We start from the raw sequence: 22,314 nt of genomic DNA, 5'->3' as shown, positions 1-22,314 counted from the left end.
TAGCTGGAGGTTGCCTTCTTCTTTGGGTCCATCAGTCAGCAAGCGGCACCAAGCTCTTAGGGAAGAGGGGGATTTCCTAAGAGATCAGGCACGTGCTACAAGGCTAAAAGAGGGAACCTGTACAGTCCAGATCAAGTCCATAAATCTGATATTAGCCCATATGTACAATACCAATCTATACATTTCTCTTCAGACTCATGCAACACATGCAAAGGTGCAGAATGAAAGAAGATCACAGGCCAGTGGGTGGAAAGTCTTGTGGATCCAGTGGCAGTGGAAGCATCTCAGTGCTGGCAGGGGTCTCCATGTGGCTCCTTCAGCTCTAGGGCCCTGGCTTCATCAGCTTAGCTCCATCAGGCTCCTTGTCAGTAATATCTTGCAGGGAGTGTGTATCTGGCCTTCAACAAACTATTTTTAATCGCCTAGTGGTTGCAAATGAGATCAACAAGCTGTGACCTGACTGACGAGTTAAACTCCACCCCTTGATTCTGATGTCTCAAATTGACAACAGATTATGTAACTACCACACCCCCACTTCACTGGGAACTCTGAGAGTATGATGTTTCAGGGCTTGAATTCCTAAATGGGGGAGCAAGGCTGTTTGCCCTGAAGGTAAACAGATCAGGATGAACACCTTCCATAGTTCATGGCTTGTGGGAGATGCTGACGGCTCTGCCGCGGGAGCTTATGAAGCAATGGCTGGCCTGTCTCTGCCCCTGAGATAAACGGGCACTTACCTTCTGTTCCCTGAATAAAGCTGCAGAAGGCAGCAGTCTGCAAATTTTATCAGTGACTTCATGCTCCCCAGTCTCATCCTCCCACTCCCGGCTGTGACTAACTTGGCTGATGTGTTAATGTTTCTTTGTAAATCTTCAACTATCCCTTTGTGTGGAAGCCTGTCACATGTCGCAGGCTGTGTGCAGGGAATGTCTTTAAGCCTACTCCTAATAAAACTCTGGGCCTTGGAGTGTCTATACTGCAGAGACCCTCACACCCTAACTTTTGGATATCTCTTTTGTATATAAGTTTTCTAATTGCAGATCATGTCTCCTCTCCAAACTGTTCATCCTGCATGACAAGAGCCAGTCTCATTCTTACCTGACACCTAAGCAAAAGGTTCCACTCACTAGTCACTCCATGAAAGAAAGATGTAGTCGCGCCATGAGAGAAAGATGTAGCAGTCTGCCTCCACAAACATGCGGAGCCTTTAAACCCTCCGGAGAAGTTGCGCTTTGTCCTACAGGCTCACAACTGTGAGCGGAATTGACTCCATGGCAGAGGGTTTCCTTTTTTGGTTTTGCTAATGGCTGTGGTTCCCCCAGCTCTGTCCTTTGGCTCTGCAGACCAGAAACTGAGAGTTTGCTTTCAGACTTCTCCTCATGCCTGTGGTCAAGTTGGCCGACCTTCAGCTAAAGGGGTTCAGAAAATGATTAATGCACTTGACCAGTTTTCTTTTGCCAAGAGTCAATTCCCCTACAGAGTCTGTCTACTTTTGTTGACTCTTCAGCACCTTCACGTCATTTTTATCAGGAGTTTCTCGTTGTTCTCAGCAGGAGGGTAAGGTCCAGTGGGAGGCGGGCAAGAAGTGGGTAGCCAGTATCCCTGACTATGATCTACACTGACTTACAGAGTCCTTGCTTCATAGAAGAACTGTGCTTGATACCCTTTCCCACATTGTCTCTTTCTTGCTTTTTCCTAGATTATCGCACTTAGTCCTACAAGAATCCCAAGGGAAAGGAGCTACTGTTGACATTTTCTACATAAGGAAATGGAGGTTGAGAAAGGCCCCAGGTCAGACCTCTGCATTTTAGAGTCCAAAGCCTGCAATCTTCACCTGCTGCTGTCAAGAAAGAAAATTAGCTCTCAGAACCAAAAGGTGCCCTGAGGCTCCGAAAACTGCCCTAGGCATGCTTCTTAATCAGAAGCCAACTTTAGACTAGTTGATTGCGGCACTTAGAAATTCATTTCCTCATTCACTTAAAGCAATGTTTCCCCAACTTGCCTTATCATAAGGATCACCTGAGGGTAATATCTGGCTACTGATCCACAGACTGTCTGGATCAGTCTCAAGGGGCAAGGACGAAAAATTTGAATATTCAACAGGCACTCCAGATGATTCTAATGTTCTTCCCAGTTTGAAAACACTTATTTAAAGAAATGAACACCTGGTACCCAAACATTTTATTCACAACTCTGTGTTTCCTGGGATAAATAATGATAGTAATAAAAAATGCTAATTATCACCTAGAGCTTATCTCAGGCCAGACAGGCACTTTGCTATGTATTTTACTTATCTTATCCTCTTTTAAAATTCTTTAAGTAGTAGCTCTTTTTTGAGGAAATTGAGGCACTAATTTACCAATCCTAGAGGATCTGAGAATAACCTGGGCTCTTTGATCCCATCACTACCGTTTTCACCACCACACTACGCCATCTCTACCTGCCCAGTTGGCCATGATCACTCCTGACAAGAGCTCTGGGTAGACATGTGACCATAATGCACACTTGTCCTAGAGCCTAGGGATAAAATTCTTAATTCTTCCTGGGAATAGCACCTAGTCCCTAGACAAATCCATGAAGCTTTGGGTCTGCCTAAAGCAGCTTTGGGGGTTCTGTGCCTTTGGTAATTTCCAGCAGGAAGATTGGAGTGAAGCAGAAGGGACTCCAGAAAACTCAGACAGCTGATTCACAACATGTAGCATGCATGTTCTTTCCACAAATCTACTGCAGCTAAGAGGAGCCTTGGCCACACAGGATCTTAAGCTGGCCCCAGGGCCAGCAGTTTGGATGTACCAGCTGCTGCAAGGGACAAGGATGAAGCTGCCTGTTCTCATAAAGGTTTGTAGTCGCAGAAAGCCAAGGAGCCATTCTGCTCAGTTCTTCAGAGTTGTGCTGAATTTGGGTCAACTCAGTGGCAGTGGGCAGAGGCAGTTCACACTCACTCCGCAGGAGAATACGTCTGCTTCCATAAAGAATACAGTCTCGACAACCCTGTGTGGCCGTTCCAGCCGACATAAAGGGAGCACTGGGAGTTAAATCGACTCCATGGAAATAGGAATAACAGTACTTCTGTGCTAGGTACCAGGGTAAAACCCAGGTGATGGGTTTCCAGTTCTGCAGGGTCACCCTGAAGGGGATTTGACCCCACGACAGTAGGCAGTCTCCTCTCCTCTTAGTAACCAAAGTTAGATGAGAAGGGTCGACTATTCCCCCAGAGTTAGTGATACTAAAAGCCACTCTCAGCAATCTAACAGATAACAACGTACATTTTATTAGCAAATCAATTATAAAAGAAATCATTCATATGATTTGCTCTGTGAATTGAGAAGACCTCTACTGTTTACTTTCTGATGCCCTGAAGACCCACGCTGCTTAAAAGACTCGTTTCAGGAAAACACTAAGATTCCAGAGGCAGAATTCTGCTGCCAGGGTGGACGGACATAACCTAATGCCTATGGCTCGAAATTAGACCTTTTCATTGCCATGCCTAAAATGACACTCACAGATTTAGCTAGATTCTTATATTCCGTTTATGCTAACGTTTGAACAGCTCACATATATCAAATACCTTAAGTTCACAACTGACAGCTTGTTTCTAGCTTTCCTCATCTTAGACAACTGGCTACACATTATGCTGGTAGAAGCCTGTTTCTGACATCTAGTATGTTAATTAGAAAGCATCTGTTCCCAATGAAGATGTGGCTGACAGGACTTAAGATAGCTGCCTCGAGAGTGTGCTCTTTCTGGTAAAATGTTACCAGATCCATCCATTGCACTTTATTAATGAGAATACTAGCTAACCTCTGATGTCCACTAGCCAACTGGTCACCTCATCACCATATATAATGTATGTTTGTGTGTGTGTGAATTGGGTGAAGCTTACAGAGCAGATCATCAGTTTTATATTCAGCTGGATTGATCTTCATGACACCTCTTCCCCTCCATGTGGGTAGAGGATTTACTCTCACCAACAAAACCTGAAATGCCCCCGCACTCAAGGCCAGGACTAGGCAATGCACCTATTCCTTCATGACTGGGCCTATAGCTGATCTACATGGTCCTTTAACTTCAGTCTGGGCTCCATCTCATGGATTTCTAATCCTTTCTGCCCTTAATTCCACTTTCAGGTAACTCAGAGCTGGTAACTGTGCTCTTTCTGATTCTACCTTCTGATAGTATACAAGTTCCCAGTTCCTGTGAAAGACCCTTTGGAAGAAGACTTAGGGCCAGTCCATTTCTGACGGATCTGGTGCCCCTACAGGATCCTGCATGTGAGCTCCCATGCCCCAACTCTCTGGAACTACGTTAGGCTGGGTTCTCAAGAGAAACAAAGCCAGTGACACTCAGAGATGTATAAGAGCTTTATATCAAGAAAGCATCTCAGCCTAGTCCAACTAAGTCCCTAGACCCTATCCTGGCTGCTAACATAGAAAGGTAAATGCGGATTCAGGATGATCACAACCCAGTGGGTGCAGTCTAGTGGATTGAAGGTCACTGGAAATATGGCAGGGCACCGACAACTGCCCCTGGTGGCAGACAGAGTCCCAGCCCGCAGGAAAGCAAAGGGGCAGGGAGGAGAAGCCTCCCTTTCTCTCTGACAAAAAGGCCACATCCTCCAGAAGGCATCATCGGGCTGGAGCTGATTGGCAGGTTGAAGTCCACCCACACAAGTTCAAGTTGACAAAAATCTAACTGCCATAGGAACCAAATGACAGTAGACCACCCAAGATATTCATGCGTGTACCCAATAACACGTGGTCCTTGTCATTGTGCTCATCCCTGTCTCGCTTTTCTTTGACTATTGATGTTCCTTCTTCTCTCCTTGGTCTGTTTCTGTTTCTCCGTTGGGGATGACATTTGTCTTTGCATTGTCCGTTGAGGAAGTCTGACTTTTGCGCCCAGTCCTTCTTTCATTCCCCCACCCTGTCTTCACTGTTGGAATATCATCAAGGTCTGTACAGCCAAGCACTATTTTGGAGTGCTATTCCCTTGTCTCCATCAAGAATCTGATCATTAGTCCACTATTTTTGAAATTCTCACCAATGTCCCTACCATCCTGGACCTTTTGCTTGGGCCTTTGGTTTACCTTTTGCTTTTAAAAACCATGTTACTGTAATTTCGGTGGAAGTTTATAGAGCAAGTTCATTTTCCATTCAACGATTTGTACATATTTTGGTTTGTGATATAAGTTGCGATTCCCTCGATGTCACAGTACTCTTCCCATTTGTATTAGTCCAGTTGACTAGAGGAACACATTCGCTGTGGAAGAGAGAGCTTTATATCAAAGAGCAATTGGATATTGAGAAAATATCCAGCCCAGTACAGATCAAGACCATAAATCCGATATTATCCCATATTAGTTTATAAATGGCTGTTCAGACTCACACAGCACATGCAATGATGCCGAATGCAGGAAGATCACAGGCTGGTGGATGAAAAGTCTTGTGGATCCAAGGGTGGTGAAAGCATCTCAGTGCTGATGTGGGTCTCCATGTGGCTCCTGCGGCTCTCTGAATGTGTCTCCTTAACAGGAAGTTGAAGCAGACAGATTGTGCCCCTCCTCCAGGGAGAAAGAGAGGAAGTTCCCAGAATCCTCATAAGAAAGCCAGTCCCACAAGGAGGCATCATCAGACTGTGACCTGACTTACAGGCTAGATACCACCCCTTCACTCTTAATACCCTCAAGTTGACATGAGATCATGTAACTACCACACCATTTTCTCCTGGGTTTCCTGTTTGCTTTCCCCCTCCTTTCCTGTCCTTCCTACCTTCTGATATTTGTTTCCAGGTAAATTCTGCCCTTTCAGTGTCATGTGGTTACTTGTCCTGAGATATACTTTGCTCACAGGTGCTATTATTCACTTAATGGGACTTTCTATCGTTTGACTAAGGTGATTCCCAAGGGTGTTCTCAGTTTCAGATTTGAAGACTATCTGAGGATCATAGTCTCAGGAGATCTGTCAGTTTTAAACAGACCAGTTAGTCTTTTTTGATTTCTGACTTTTATTCTACATTTTTCCCTACTCTGTCCAAGTGCTTCTACTGTGATTCTGATCAGAGCAATTAAAATAGCAGTTGGGCACCATCAGTTTTTCAGGTCTCAGAATACTGAAGGCTGTAGTTCAAGGGTTCATTAATCCTTTGGATTAATTTTTTTCTTGAGTCTTTGGTTTTCTTCACTTTCTTTGCTCTGGACTACAAAAGATTAATAAGTACACCTTAGATGGACACTAGGAAGCTTTTAAGACCCTTTTAATGACCCACTGCTCATTATGATAGGATGTAGAACAGTGTCTCTAGACTGTTCTGCAAAATGATTTAGCTGTGTCCCCAGACAATGTGGCTAAGCATCTAAGCCCAGTGACTCAATCCCCCAAGGTGATTGGTTATGTCTAGAACATTTTCATTTATTTTGTCCCTTGTATGCTCTTGTATATATGGATATACAAGTGAGCTTGAATGAAAATCATTCATGCAATTTTTTCATTATTTTTAATTCCATTTTCCAATGAAGTTTTGAAGCCTCCTTGAATAACAGCATATACAAACTCCTGTATAGAGAAGCATTCTCTGGCAAACGTATATACTCTCATGAAGGTACTACCATTCGCCATCTCATGCCAGTTCATGTTTAGCGATGTATACAACTATAGGTTATTGTTTGTAATTTCAGGACTGCATACGCAAGGTTGTAGTTGTGAGGTGCCATCCAGTCAGCTCTGGTCCACAGTGGCCGTATGCAATAGTATTTATCATGGTTGTCTTTTATTCTTGTGGAATTCCTGTGTTTTCCTTGGTCTTACTCATGATGTGTTGCACTGTCCATTGCTTTTCTCTTCACCAAAGTTAATATGTCTACTCTCTAGTTAGTGAGTATTCCGCCTACCCTTTCCCCTCTCAGGTAACCATCAAAGAATGTTTATATGGGTCACCCTTTTAAAAAAAATTTTAAACAGTAGTCTCATACAGTGTTAATCCTTTTGTGATTGACTTAATTTACTCAACATAATGTCCTTCGGGTTCATTTATGTTATGAGGTGTTTTCTGGATTCATCATTATTTTTTAACATTGCTTAGTATTCCACTGTGCCCATGTCCAAGAGCTTGTTTACCCATCCATCTGTTTATGGGTACACAGTTGTTTCTATCTTGTTGTTATTCAGGAGAATGACAAGGCTTTCTACTTCACTGAAGAGGTACGGTCTCAGAAACGTGCAGGGGCAGTTCTACCATGTTGTGTAGGGTCACTATGAGCTGGCACCAATTTTATGGCACTGAGTCCTTTTAAATCTTGTTGTCATTGTGAAAAACTCTGAAATGAATGTGGATACACATATATCTATTTGTGTCATGGCTTTTATTTTTCTAGGATCTATACCTAGCAGTGTTATTTTTCTAGAATATATATGTACATACCTGGAAATTTTATTACATGATATCTCTATTTCAGGTTTTTAAAGGAAACTACATATTATTTCCAATAGGGATTATATAGGGACATAAAAAAACTCATTGAAATTTTTCACTATCTTTTAATTCCACTTTTCCATGAACTTTTTGAAGTCCCCTTTATTAATATACATTCCTACATCCAGTGTATAAGAATTCCAATCTCCCCACATTCAAACCAATTTTAACAATTTTATTAACACACACTCCATGTACCATATAACTCAATGGTTTGAATATATTAAAGAGTTGTGTAATCATCACACATCTTCGTTTCTGTACTCATTATTATTAGCTCCTCTATTTCCCACAACCTTCCCTATCAAAACCCTAAGAAACTACTAATCTCATAACTGTCTCTATAGATTTATCTCTCCTGGATTTCATATAAAGAAGATCATACCAAACAAAAACTCAGCAACAATAACAAAATAATCACAGAAAAACTTCAGTCCAAAAGATACCAGAAAATTGTTTAAAAAAAAAAACCAAACTAGAATAAATTCAAAATGTGTCAAAGGGAAAATAAACGAGAAGATGTTAAATGTTAACCTAACTCTATCTGCATTAATTCATTTTCTGGTGCACTACTAGCTGTAAAGACAGAACTATTCACCTCCCTGCTTAATGGTCACTCTAAGGGAGTGCAATGGAGGTTTAATCCCTTGGGGGTCTCTGGAAATAGATTGGGGGGTTTCAATTTCTTCCATAGCTTTCTAATCACTCGATGCTAAGAATGTATGCTCTAATACAATTCCCTCTTCTGGATTTTATTATTTTAAACCCTTGGATCACACAGACTGATGTGCTTTTTCTGCGTGGGCTTAGCTAGCATCTCACTGAGAGAGCTGATTGCTTTAGACGAGCTTTTAAGACCTCCGGGGTGTTTTATCTACTTGGATGGACACTTGGTTTTAGTGTCACTTTTGTTGGAGTGAGATGGCTATCTCAAAGACTCGACTTTCACTTCTCTAATGACAATTTATGGAGTCAAGTAAGACAAATTCCTTAACAACTTCAATTTTGTTCTACCTTTATCGTGATGGTAATTACTGGTCCAGTTGTGAACATTTCAGTCTTCTTTACATTGAGTTATAATCCATACTGAAGGCTATAATCCTTGACCTTCATTACCAAGTGCCTCAAGTACTCATTTTGAGCAAGCCAGGTTGTATCAGCTGCATATCACAAATTGCTAAGAAGCCCTAATCTGGATGCTCCATTGTTCTTCATCTAACCCAGCTTCCCTGATTATTTGTTCAGAATATAGAGTGGAGAAGTATGGTGATGGGATGCAACCCTGACACGTACATTTCCTGACATAATAGTACGTCCTTGTGCTTTTCTCCCAACTGCCTCTTGATCTATATACAAGTTCTACATGAGCACAATGCAGTATTCTGAGATTCCAAGTCTTCTCAAGGTTACTCATAGTTTATTATGATGCACCTAGCCTGATGCCTTAGTATAGGCAATAAAGCACATGGTCATATAACCAGTGCTCATGGAATCAATAGTCAGATGATCAAATGACACATGTAATTGAAGAAATCTGTTGCACAAGCCTCTTTAAAGTGTAAAAAGGCAAAGATGTCCTTTGAGGACTAGGGTGCACCTGACCCAAGCCATGGGATTTTCAATTGCCACAAATGCATGTGAAAATGGGATACTGAATAAGAAAGACAGAAGGAAGAATGAATGCATTTTAATGATGATGCTGGCAAAGAATACTGGAAGCATGATGGACTGCCAAAAGAACAAATAGGTCTGTGTTGGAAGCAGTACAGCTAGAAGGACTCTGGGCGAGTTGTCAGGAGAGATCGGTCCCTGGAGAAGGACATCATACTTAGTAAAGTATCAGGCAACCTAAAAGCGGCAGGCCTTGGACAAGAGGAGTTGATGCATGGATCGGCTCAACCATAGAACAACTGTGCAAACGGCATAGAACTGGGCAGTGTTTCCTTCTGTTAGGCATAGCGTTGCTATGTATTGGAACCAATTGGAAAACACCTAACAACAATGACTAAAATAACCATTAGCACCTCCTTTTTTAAAATAAATCATTTTATTGGGGCTCATACACTCTTATCACAATCCATACATACATCAATTGAGTACAACACCCTTATACATTCGTTGCCCTCATCATTCTCAAAATTCGCCTTCCCCTTGGGTTCCTGGGATCAGGTCGTTTTCCTTTTTTCCTCCCCTTCCCTCCCTGCTTCCCTCTCCCTCATGAACCCTTAATAATTGATAAATTATTATTTTATCTTATCTTACACTGCCCGGCATCTCCCCTCATCCACCTTCCTGTTGCCCATCCCCCAGAGAGGAGGTTACATGCAGATCCCCGAGATCGGTTCTCCCTTTCTACACCCCCTTCCCTCCAGGTGTCACCACTCTCACTGCTGGTCCTGAGGGGTTCATCCATCCTAGATTCCCTGTGTTTCCAGATCCCCACTGCACCACTGTGCATCCTGTGGTCTATCCAGGTCCACAAAGTAGAATTGGGATCATGATAATTGGGGGGGAGCATTCAAGAACTAAAGGAAGGTTTTGAGTTTCATTGTTGCTACACTGAACCCTGAGTGACTCAGCTCCTCCCCACTATCCCTCTGCAAGGGATGTCCAGCTGTCAACAGATGGGCATTGGGTCCCCATCATGCACTCCCCTCATTCACGGTGATGTGGTTCCCACCCCCGCCTTTGTTGTTTGAAACCTGGTCCCCCTCGGTCCTTCATGATCACACATGTTGGTGTGTTGCTTCCATGTGGGCTTTGTGTTGCTTCTGGGTTAGATGGCCGCTTGTTTACTTTCAAGCCTTTAAGTCCCCAGATGCTATATCTCACAATAGCTGGGCACCATCAGCCTTCCTCACCACACTTACTTATGCACACGTTCATCTTCAGCGTTTATGTAGGGAAGGTGATCACACAATGATGGTTTTTGTTCTTTGCTGTCTGCTACTTGGTCCGTTCAACACCTTGTATTCACTTAGGCTGTGTGCTTCTTCGCTGTGGGCTTTGTTGCTTCCAAGTTAGATAGCTGCTTGTTTGCCTTCAAGCCTTTAAGACCCCAGACGCTATATCTTTTTGATAGCCGGGCACCATCAGCTTTCTTCACCATGTTTGCTTATACACACGTCTGTCTTCAGTGATGTCGGGAAGGTGGTTATCATGGAATGACCGTTTAGCTGAGCAAGGTGCGATTGTATTGAGGGAGTGTGCGTGAGGAGGCCCAATTTCCACCTGCTACCCTACTACTGAACCTATAAATATATGCACATAGCTCTATTTACCCCATATGTACATATTTGTATTTAGGCTTCTATGTATCCCCTTTGCTTCCTATTATTTTTCTCTATTTCCTTACGCTTTCCTCCTGTCCCACTACCATGTTCAGCCTTCATTCTGGTTTCAGTAATTCCTCTCAGTTACCTTGCCCTTGGTCACTCCCTACCAGTCCTCCTATCCCCTCCCTGGCACTGGTTTTGAACCACTCATTTTTCCCTTGTCCTTGTGTTGGCCAACACCTCCTCCCTTCCCCTACCTCCCACACTCTCATGTCCCTCCGGGACCGTTGGTCCCGTTATTTTCTTCTCACATTGTTTGTCCAGCCTATCTTATCTAGGTGGACCTGCAGATATAGTAATATGTGCATACAAATGCAGATGGCTTTGACAGCACCCAAGGAGGCACATAAGAACATGGCATCTTTAGGTGTTTATTGATTGTCTGAATAGTTTGGACTTTTTGTTTGGGGGGTTTATATATTTTACATATTTTAATTGGAATGTTGTCTTTTTGTTGTTGGAGTACTGACTTTTTAATAATTGAAAAGAATCCTTTGTCAGCTATGTTCTTGTAAAAATTTGTTCCCAGTGTGTAGATTATCTTCTTTCTTTTTTGGAGAAGTTTTTGATGCACATAAATGTTTAATTTTTAAGAATATAAGTTTTCTAGTTGATCTTCTGTTGATTGGGCATTTGTTGTTATATTAGATAGACTAATTATGCCCTAAATTTAGGGCCCCTAAATTTTTTCCTATTTTTCTTTACCTTTATACTTTTCAATATTATATCTATGCCTTTGATTAACCTTGAATTCATTTTTATATGATGTGAATTATAGATTCTACTTCTCCCCATGCAAGTGGAAATCAAATTTTGCCAGCACCTTTTATTAAAAAGACTATCTAATTTCAATTTAGTGGAGCTTGGTGCTTTGTTGAAGATCAATTGTACACAGGTGGTTAGATTTATGTTTGAGTTCTCAATTCTGTTCCATTGATCTACATGTCTCTTGTTGCACCAATAGCAGACTGTTTCAACTAGTATGGTTATATAGTAGTTTTTGAGATCAGAAACTGTGAGGAATTTGTCCTTCTAATTTTTTTTTCTTTTTGGTAGTACATTGCTTATTTGTTGTTACTTTATTTTCATATCATTATTAATTAGTTCTTCCATCTCTTTAAAAAATATTAATGGAATCTGAATCAGTATTGCATAATATCTATAGACTGCTTTGGGTTTTATTGACATATTCATACTGTGAAATCTTCCTATCCATGACAGAAAGTCTTCCTATCTACTTTCTTCCATTTATGTAGTTGTCTTTTGGTTTATTGAGGTAGTATTTTGAACTTTCATTGTATAAATCTTTTGTATCTCTGATTTGGTATATACTAAGGTATATACTTGGTAGTATGCTTGGTAGCTGTAATAATTGTATTGTTTTCTTGATTTTTGTTTCAGAATCCTCTTTGTTATGGTAGAGGTATTTATGTTGATCTTTTTTCCTATCATTCTACTGAGTCCCTCTATTATGTCCAATAGCATTCTTGTTAGTGGGATTTTCTTCAATGCTTAGGATCATATCATCTACAAATAAGGATGGTTTTGGTTCTTCCTTACCAATTGGGATGCTTTTTATTAACCTATCTTGCCTTACTGCTCTAAGAATTTGCTCTAATCTTTAGCACTGATGGCTAGGTAGGTACTTTGAGTACTAGCCATATTAACTAGCCATTCTTATAGGTGTATGGATATTATCCCATCACTGACAGGGTTGTACTTCGGTATAGCTGATGCCAGTGCAAACACTATGAATGCCAGCAGACCACTTTCTGATATACTGCCAAAATATGAGTCTTTAGGGTGGGAGGTACTAAAAATACCCTACAGCTGTCTCCTCCAAATAGTCCACCTTAATGATACAGCTTGAGGAAATGTCATTCACTGATGTTGCATTACTCAAAATGGAGAAACAACTTCAAAAATCCATTAAGAATTAGAATGCTGTAGGTAGACAGTATGAACCTAAGAAAATTTACAGTAAAAATATTTAGGTGGAAGGCATAAAAATAGATATCCTAGATGTTAATGTGGTAAAACAGACTGGAATCAATGAAACGTATGGTCTACTCCACTGAGAATAACAGATTAAAGTGAAAGTACATCCCATTCATCATCTACAAGAATATTCAAAAGCTATACTGAAGTACAACCCTGTCAGCGATAGGATAATAGCCGAACACCTTTAAGGATAGGATAATACCCATACACCTTTAATATTACTTTTATTCAAAGTTACTACCTAACCCTTAATGCTAACAATTAATCAATTGGAGGTATTACCAATGTAATTACCAATTTGAAACTGATCAAGCATGCAATCAATAAGCACTGATAATTATTGGCAATTGGAATGAGAACATTGAAAATAAAGAAAAATTAGGCCTTTGTGCTAGAAGTGACACTGGTGATCACATGATAGAATTTTGAAACATCAACAAGTGAATCATTGGAAATATCTTTTGTCAACAATATATATGGCAACTATGCATGTGGGTTTCACAGGATGGAATAACAGGAATTAAATTGGCTATGTGTGTGGAAAGAGAAGGTGGAATCATTCAATATTATCAGGCAAAAGAGACCAGGGACTAACTGTTAATTCCAGTGCAACTTGAAAATGGAGAAAAAATTTTAAGACCACAAGAGCCAAAGCATATCCCACCTGAATTCAAAGACCATCTCAAGGATTGATTCAATGTACTGAACACTAATGACTGGACACTAGAAAAGTTGTGGGATGGCAGGAAGGAAAGAAAGGGTCATTTAAGAGACAGGAATAAAAGCCCATAAGGAATATCAGAAAAGACTCTGAAACTAGCTCTTGAATGTAGAGTAGCTAAAGCAAAAGGAAAAAGTGAATTAAAGGTGCTGAATATAAGGTTGTAAAGGGCATCTCATGAAGACAAAGTAAAGTATTGTAATGAAATCTGCAAAGACCTAGCATTAAACCAATAAATAAACAAACAAACAAATAAGCAGGGAGCACACAGCCAACATTTTCTCAAGCAAAAAGAACTATAGAAAACCTCCAAGTTTTAAGTTGTAATACTGGTCTCAGGAAGCATCAATGAAAGATGCAAAGGATAAACAGAATCTCTATACCACAAAGAATTAGATGACATTCCACCATTTCAGGAGGCAGTATATTAATAAGAACCAATGGTACTGAAGGAAACGTTTCAAGCTACAATGAAGGCAGTGGTTAAAAGAAGGCTCCAGAAACCGAAGGAATATAAATTGAGATGTTTCAGCAAATGTATGCAATGTTTGAAGCACTCATTCATCCAGGCCAAGAAATTTAGAAGAGCTGTCTAGCAGACTGGAAAAGATTCAGGTTTATACCCACTTCAAAGAAAAGTGGTACAACAAAAAACAGAAATGATTGAACAAGATCGTTAGAATCACTTACAAGTACATTTTTGCTGAAGATTGTTCAAGAATGCTTGCACGACTTATTGAAAAGGAACTGCCAGAAATTCAAGCTAGTTTCAGAAGAGGACATAGAATGAAAAACATGCTTAGGCTGCTGACGTCTTGACTTCTTACTAATTGTTTTGTGTGCTGATATCTCCTGATATTATTGCAGAAATATCCATTTCTCTTTGCGATTCTGTTAGTTTGATTCTTTGTATTATAGGACTCTTTTATTGAGGGCATAGGTATTTATTGTGGTCATTTCTCCTTTTTACATATACCCTTTAGTCATTATATAATATCTTTCTTTTACTCTCCTTCTTTATAATCTATTTTATCAGAAGTAAATATTGTCACTCCAGTTAATTTTTTGTTACTATTTTCTAGATATATAATTACTGATTGCTAGATTTTAGCTTATTTTTATCTATGTTTCAAAAGTTTGTCTCTTGTAAGCAATGTTTTGATAGTTTTTTTATTCTTTTTCTTGATTAGTGTATTTAATTCATTTATATTCAGGGTAATTATTGACAAGTATGAAGTATGCTGTCATTTAGTTGTGGATGTGTGCATGTGCTGCTGATTATTTCTTTATTCCACATATGTCTGTGTTGAGTTCATTCTGTTCAGAGATTTTTCAAAACATTTCTATCATTGCTATTGATTTTGTGTTTACCAAACTGGGCCACTCAGGCCACGTGGTGACTTGGTGCCTCAGGAATAGGCATTCAGTCTCTATTAAGGTCAATAACAAGACAAAACTTTTTTTTCTCAAATGTCAGGAGTTTCCTTTAAAATTTTAATGGTCTGACTATGATTTTCCATGAGACAGCTACAAAACAAAATGAGGGAATACTAATAATGAAGAAAATGTTCTAAAACTGATTGTGGTGATGATTGTACAATTCTTGATGTGATTGGACTATTGAATTGTATAATAGATGAATTATATGCCAATAAAACTATTTTTTTGGGGTGGGGAACAAGTGATGGAGTGAAAGTCAAGACAATATCCAGATAGAAAAATTATTATAAATACAACCAAACCCAAACTAATTCCTATTGAATCAATTTTAACTTACAGCAACCCTACATGGGGTTTCCAAGGCTGGAAGTGGTTCATAGGAGCAGACAGATTCAACTCTATCTCAAAAGGCAGCTGGTGAGTTCACACTGCTGACCTTGTAGTTAGTAGCCCAGAGCATCACCAGGGATCCTTAGTTTAAACCTGGGAAGATAACAGTCTCTAACAACATTTGAGAGCAGAACTCAATCGTGCCTGACTACCACTACCAATTGCTTGGGAAAGGATCCCACTACAAGATCCTGGATGGAGTGGAAGAAAAATGTGGAGCAAGACTCAGAATCATAAGTGAAACCAGGGTTGCCAGTCAGGGAAGGAAATGTAGGGCCACTGAGATTATAGGTCTTGGTCATTCTTCAGATATGGACCTGAACCCCGGCTGGTGGCAAATAAATAAACAAACAAAAATAACCCATGTAGGGTCAAATAAGCAGCAATGTCAAAGGGTTAAAAAGAAAAAGGAGCAGCAGAAACAGGAAACATAGAAAGCTGAGGAGAAATGTCTTCATTGAAGAAATTGCAGTGGATGAGTTGAAAAAATGTGTATGAATTGTTGAATTTAAAACTGGTGATATTCTCTGTAAACCTTCACCCAACTCACAGTAAAATGTTCAAAGGAAACCCGTGAGACTCAGGGTTTTACTCTGAGATGCGTCGGTTTAGATGAGCTAGAATTGATGGCAGTGTGTTTGTTTGGCCTAACCTAAGTTATATATCCTGTAATAGCATATTACCATGCAAAAGTACTGTTAAGATCATTAGAGACATTGTAAAAGCCTAGACTAAACTAGGAAATATATAAGCTAGAAACTATGGCAGGTGCTAGTAACCGGTTTCTTCCCCCCAGGGTCCCACAACTGGAAGGCAGAGATTTAACAGAAATCACACTGCTTACTTTTCTTCTCGTCGTTTTACTGTGCAAGGTGCTCAGGCACACAGGTTGGAGAGAACAGCAGATATTCACTGAAGAGTTGGGCATCTGTAGAGAAAAGGAAGTAGCCAGGATCAGCACAAAAGCTTTCTGGAAAACCCTACATACATCTTCCCCAGGGACCACTCACTTCCTGTCAGCGAGTCCACGGACTCTCAGGGGCCCAAGTGTGACCACAATGCCACCAGGACTTCTGCTCCGGTCAGTGCAGAGCTAATTTAATTGCCTTGGTGGTCTGCAGATGCTTGGATTCCTCAGGTACTTCTCTAGGTGCTCAGAACCCATTTCCCTCCCCAACAACTCTGAACTGTATTAGAACGACTCCCTCACTTTTCCTTAACAACTCCTTCCTCCCTCTGCATTCTGATCTAATGCTTCTCAAAGAAAACACAATTTCATCAATCATACTCTTCAACACAACCTTTTCTCGCTTCCTAATTCCTTAATCATGACAACTGGTGGATTTTATACATCCACTTGTGGGGACATTTTTTTTTACACCAGTAAAAGCATTTACAATCTCTTCAGTTTCATAATGAAAAGCAACGAAACAGAAAGATATAAAAAAAATAAAGTGGAAACCACTTTAAATCCTAAAACTCAAAGAGAACTACTGTTAGCTAGCCCACTTTCATATATCTTCCTAGAAATAAATTAACATAAATATGTATAGTTTTACATAAGTGGGGCCATATGATATATGTTTGTTTTATCATAGCCATCTTTCCCTGTTAAGCCATTTTTTGGCCTACTTTCACACTCAGACCTTCTCATATAATCATAAACAAACATACGTACCCATATAGGGGTGAATTGTCATTTTGTCTTTAATGATATTGTATTGTGTGTTTATTTACTTTAGCTTGCTCTTTTCACCTATCAACATATCATGGAAATTCCTCCAAGCTAATGGCTTAAATTTTATTTATACTTTTTTAAGCATCCCATTCTCCAGTATGGATTACTAGAGCTTATTTAATAATTCTCATGATTAGGGTTGTAATGGTATTTATCACTTCATATTGAGTATTCCCTGATTCTAGTTTTTTGCCACCCTAAGCGATGTAGGAACATTTATAATGTTACATATATCCTCTATATGCTGGGCACTTTCATTTCCTTAGCCACAGTTCCAGGAGCATGATACCTGTATCAAAGGTTGAACAAACTTGTTATTCTAATAAATGTTGCCAAATTCCTTGCCAAGAAAGCATATAAATCTGCATTTCTACCAACAAAGTGGAAGTGTCCTTTTTCTCAAAGCCTTACCACTGGTAGGTGTTTTCACTCTAAAATTCTTGTTAATCTAAAGAGAGAAGTGGTCACTTGTTGCTACTTCAACGAACTTATTTGTGATCGCATGTGAAATTTAATATTTTATATGCCTACTTTCCATTTGGATTTTCATTTCTGTAAAATTTCTATTTATATCCTTTGTATATTTTTACATATTTTTTGTTTTAGTTGATATTTATTTATTTTTAAAATCGTTTTATTAGGGGCTCATACAACTCTTATCACAATCCATCCATACATCAACTGTGTAAAGCACATTTGTACATTCATTGCCCTCCTCATTTTCGCAACATTTGCACTCCACCTAAGCCCCTGGCATCAGCTCCTCATTTTAGTTTATATTTAGTAGAAGATTCTTGTATAGTGAAGGTTTAATCTATCATGTATGTTACATGTGCTGTACTTATTTTCCCCAATTGTTTCTCTTCTGATTTTATATGTATTATTACTAGTCGCTTAAATGATTACCTTTTAGAAAGTCAAACATATCTAAACATTTTTATTTATAGTTTCTGCATTTCTCATATAGCTTTTATAAAAATTCCCCACTACTAGATTATGCCTAGAGTATCTGGGACTTTTATTCTAATATTGAAATTCATTTTATGGAAAGATATACTTAATTCTTAAATCTACCTGAATTTAGTTTCAGGTGTTTTATGAAATAATTCAACTTTATTTCCTTTAATATATAGTTGTGATTTCATCATCTAGTAATAAAACTATGTTTTCCTATTAAATTGTATAAGGTTGGTATTTTCTATATTAATTATTTTTACTTAGATTACAGATATAGAAGTTTCAAGCTATCTTTTCATGCCTTCTCACATTCTAATAAGGCAGTTAAACTTTTACATAGAGTGGGAGACATCTCTGCTTTTCTCTCTTCTCTTGCAGTTTTATCCCAAGAGAAGTAGCTGGCTACAACTAAAGAAAGAATTCCTTGAAGTTCAGAAATTGTGGGAAGAATCCTGAGAGAGAGGAGTTGAGGAAGAAAATATGAACTGGGGAAATCCTCATAATTACCTCTGAGCTGTGTAGATTCAAGGCGGGCACAAACTAGCACAGCTCAGGGCTTGAGAATGAATCATGATTTACACTATTGCCCAAATCTATGATTTATTTCTGGTGACATCTGTACTCAACAGACTGAACGCAAAATAAAAAGTATTTGAAAACTGAACTGAGATTAGAACCACCCACAATAGACAAATAAGATGTATAGTCTTAATCTAACCAATTTGTGGGATAATCTTCAACATGTTCACTCTACTGTACAAAATCACTGAATATACACAAATAACCAGGAAAATATAGCTAATTCTCAAGGGAAAGGACAGTCCAAGATGACCCTAATGCTAGGCTTTAATGCAGGTATTAAAGCTGTTTTGTAAGGTAAAGACAAATGCAAATGAAGCAAGTAGATATAATTTTTTTTAGCACGAACGCAGTCCCCCACTACCACAAATTATGCAGTCGAGTTTCCCACATTTGGGAAAATCACAGGGGTCAGCACATCTGGAGTGCAATGGGTGAGCGTCGCCCTGTGAAAACCACCTTCATGATCATGGTATCTCCCCTGCCAGGTAAGTATAAAATTTTTCAGCAGACACAGAATTGAAAGACCCAAATGGAAATTTTAGGATCACAAATAACATTGTCTAAAATTAACAATTCACTTAATGCATTCAATAAATCATTGTTACCAAGGGTAAGTGAACTTGAAGATATAATAATAAAAATTATCAAATCACAAGAAGAGAGATGAACTGATTTAAAATAATGAATGAATCCTTGGGACCTTTGGGGACAAAATCAAAAGATTTAAGAATTCATGTCAGCAATATCTTGGAAGGAGAAGATAAAGACATGGGAGGTAAATATATTTGAAGAAATAGTGCTTTTAGTACCTCAAATATGTGTAAAGGTATGAATTTGTAGACCCAAGTAGCTCAACCTTGCCTGCTACAAGGGAGGAGGACTTGAAGCTCTTGCTGGTGAAGATCAAGAATGAGAGCCTTCCATATGGATTGCACTCAATGTAAGGAAAACCAAAATCCTCCCAACTGTACTATCAGGTAAGATTGTGATAATCTGAGAAAGGCTAGCAGTTGCCAAAGATTTCCTCTTGCTCGAATCCATAATCCGTGCTCATGGAAGCAGCAGTCATAAGGTCAAACGACTCACTGCAGTGGGTACACCTGCTACAAGACCTCTTTCAAGTGTGGCAAAGCGGGGAGTTTACTTTAAGGACTAACGTGTGCCTGAACCAAGTCATGGTATTTTCAATGGCCTCCTATGCACGTAAGAGTTGGACGTTAAATGAGGGAGGCCGAAGAATGGATGCATTTGAATTAAAGTGCTGGTGAGGAATATCGAAAGTACCGTAGGCGCCCAAAAGAACAAACACATCTGTCTTGCAAGAGACGTACAGCCAGAATTACCATAAAGTCAAGGATGCGAGACTTTGTCTCAAGCAATTTGGACATATTGTCGGGAGAGACCAGTCCCTGGAAAACGATATCATGCTCGGTAAAGTGGAAAAGAGGAAGGCCTTGGACAAATGGATTGACACCATGGCTGCAAAAACGGGCTTCAACAGAGGAACAGTTGTGAGGATGGTCCAGGGTGGGCAGGGTTTTGTTCTGTTTCATATGGGGTCACTAAGAGCCAGAGCCAATTTGATGGCACCTAACAACAAGTAGCTCATGAATCTCAAAGAGATTATACTCAAAGTAAATGGAAAGCATACCTGGACACATCATAATCAAACTGATACATATTGAAAAGAAAAGTTTGAAAACAGTCATAGAAAAATAACACACTACATATAAAACTACAAAACAAATAAATACAGCTTTCTAATTATGAACCGTAGATGCCAGATGATAATGGAACACAAAGGAGGCACAAATTGACAAGTGGGATATACTGAAGATAACATGCCTGTGCACACGGAAAGAGTTTGCCAAGAGGGTAATAAGAGAGTCCACAGACTGGGAAAACATCTTTAGCAATGACACATCACACAAAGGGCACATATATATTAAGCATTAAGACAGCAGACCAACTCTGAACCTGTAACTCAAGGCCTCCCTTAACACTTTGTTCTAATAACCTTGCACTCGTTGATACCTTCCCGACACTATTGCTGAAGACAAAAAGGGTGCATAAGCAAATGTGAAGAGAGCGATGGTGCCCGGTCATCAAAAGATATAGTGCCTGGGGTCTTATAGGCTTGACGGTAAACAAACAGCAAGCCAGCAGGGAAGCCAATAAGCCCACAGGGAAGAAGCACACTAGCCTGTGTGATCATGAGGTGTCAATGGAGTCAGGTATCAGGTACATAAAGATCCAAAACAAATAATTTATCGATGTAAACGAGGGGATTTGGAATGGATACCCAAAGCCCATCTGTAGAACATTGGATGCCACCCCACAGAAGGGTTATAAGGGATGATTCAACCAAGGTGCAGTATAGCACTGAGGAAACACATATCATTTCTCTAGTTCCTGAATGCTTCTTCCCACCCATCCCCACCCCCATCATGATCCAATTCTACCTTACAAATCTGGCTAGACTGAAAAACACACATTGGTACAGATAAGAGCTCTCAACACATGGAATTCCGGACAGATAAACCCCTCAGAAACAGTAGTGGAAGTAGCGATATCATGTGGGTAGGCGAATGATTGGGGAGGGAGGACGGGGAGAAGGGGGAAACTAATCACAAGATTGGATAGATATATAGCCCCTCACTGCCTTGAAGGGAAAATGACAGAAATGTGGGTGAAGGGAGACAACGAACAGTGTAAGATATGAAATAATAATCACAATATATCATTTATTAAGGATTCACAAGGGTGGAAGGGTAGGGGAGGAAGGGCAGGGGTGGGGGAGAGGAACTTATACCATGGGCTCAAGTAGAAAATGTTTTAGAAATGATGATGGCAACATATATACAAATGTGCTTGATACAATTGATGTATGGAATGTTGTAAGAGCTGTATGAGCCCCAATACAATGATTTAAATATATATACATATTAGAAATGCTCAGATTCCCCCCAAACTAGCAATAATCACAGGAGCCCTCCCTGCTGACAGTGATTACACATTGGTCCTCTGCAACAGTTTATTGTGCCAGCCTGGCCGATAAACACAAGTAGGATTAACTGAAGGGTAGAGGGATAAATGGCTCGGTGAGCCTCGCCTTGCTTGGTCTGTGCCTCAATTTAAAGGGGTACACTACCTGTGGGACGCCTAGCCTGTGGACTGTGTCGCTGTAAGTTGAGGTCCCTTTAAACCCACACGATTGGATTGCTCGTCTCTGGAGCTGGGGTCCGACAGTTGATGACAGTTGGGGACCTGCCTTGCTGTTTGCTGCCTGGGTATATATAGCCCAGCTCTCTCTACAGAAAGGGACTGGCAACTGGCGGCTCTCAAGCCTTAAAGGACTGCTAGTGTCTCACTGCTTTATAATTTAACTGTTAATTTCTTATATTATCTATCTGTATATAATTTAATGGTTCATTTCTTGTATTATATATCTATATAAATATATTTATATATAATTACTAGCAATCTGGTTTGTCTCTCTAGAGAATCCTGTCTAACACATCTTCTAACCCAAAGGTTAGCCGTTCGAAAGCAGCAGCCTCTTTGCCGGAGAAGACAGAGCTTTTGACTGCTGTGAAAAGCTACAGTTTCGGAAACTCACAGGTGCAGGTCTATCCATCCTATAGTCATCATTGACTTGATAGTGACAGACCAATCATCACTGT

The 22,314-nt window shown here is 39.8% G+C and overlaps 1 non-coding gene across 1 annotated transcript; it reads right to left on the bottom strand.

The window, feature by feature from the left end:
* Window positions 1-18,965: 18,965 nt before the first annotated feature.
* Window positions 18,966-19,124, bottom strand: LOC142461809 (U1 spliceosomal RNA). The gene has a single exon (XR_012787004.1). It is a non-coding gene; the product is annotated as a U1 spliceosomal RNA (small nuclear RNA).
* Window positions 19,125-22,314: the final 3,190 nt, after the last annotated feature.

The sequence above is a fragment of the Tenrec ecaudatus genome, chromosome 11, assembly GCF_050624435.1.
Source record: "Tenrec ecaudatus isolate mTenEca1 chromosome 11, mTenEca1.hap1, whole genome shotgun sequence".
Classification (NCBI taxonomy): domain Eukaryota; kingdom Metazoa; phylum Chordata; class Mammalia; order Afrosoricida; family Tenrecidae; genus Tenrec; species Tenrec ecaudatus.
The sequence above is the reverse complement of the archived record's forward strand: the minus strand, read 5'-3'. Positions and strand labels throughout refer to the sequence as shown.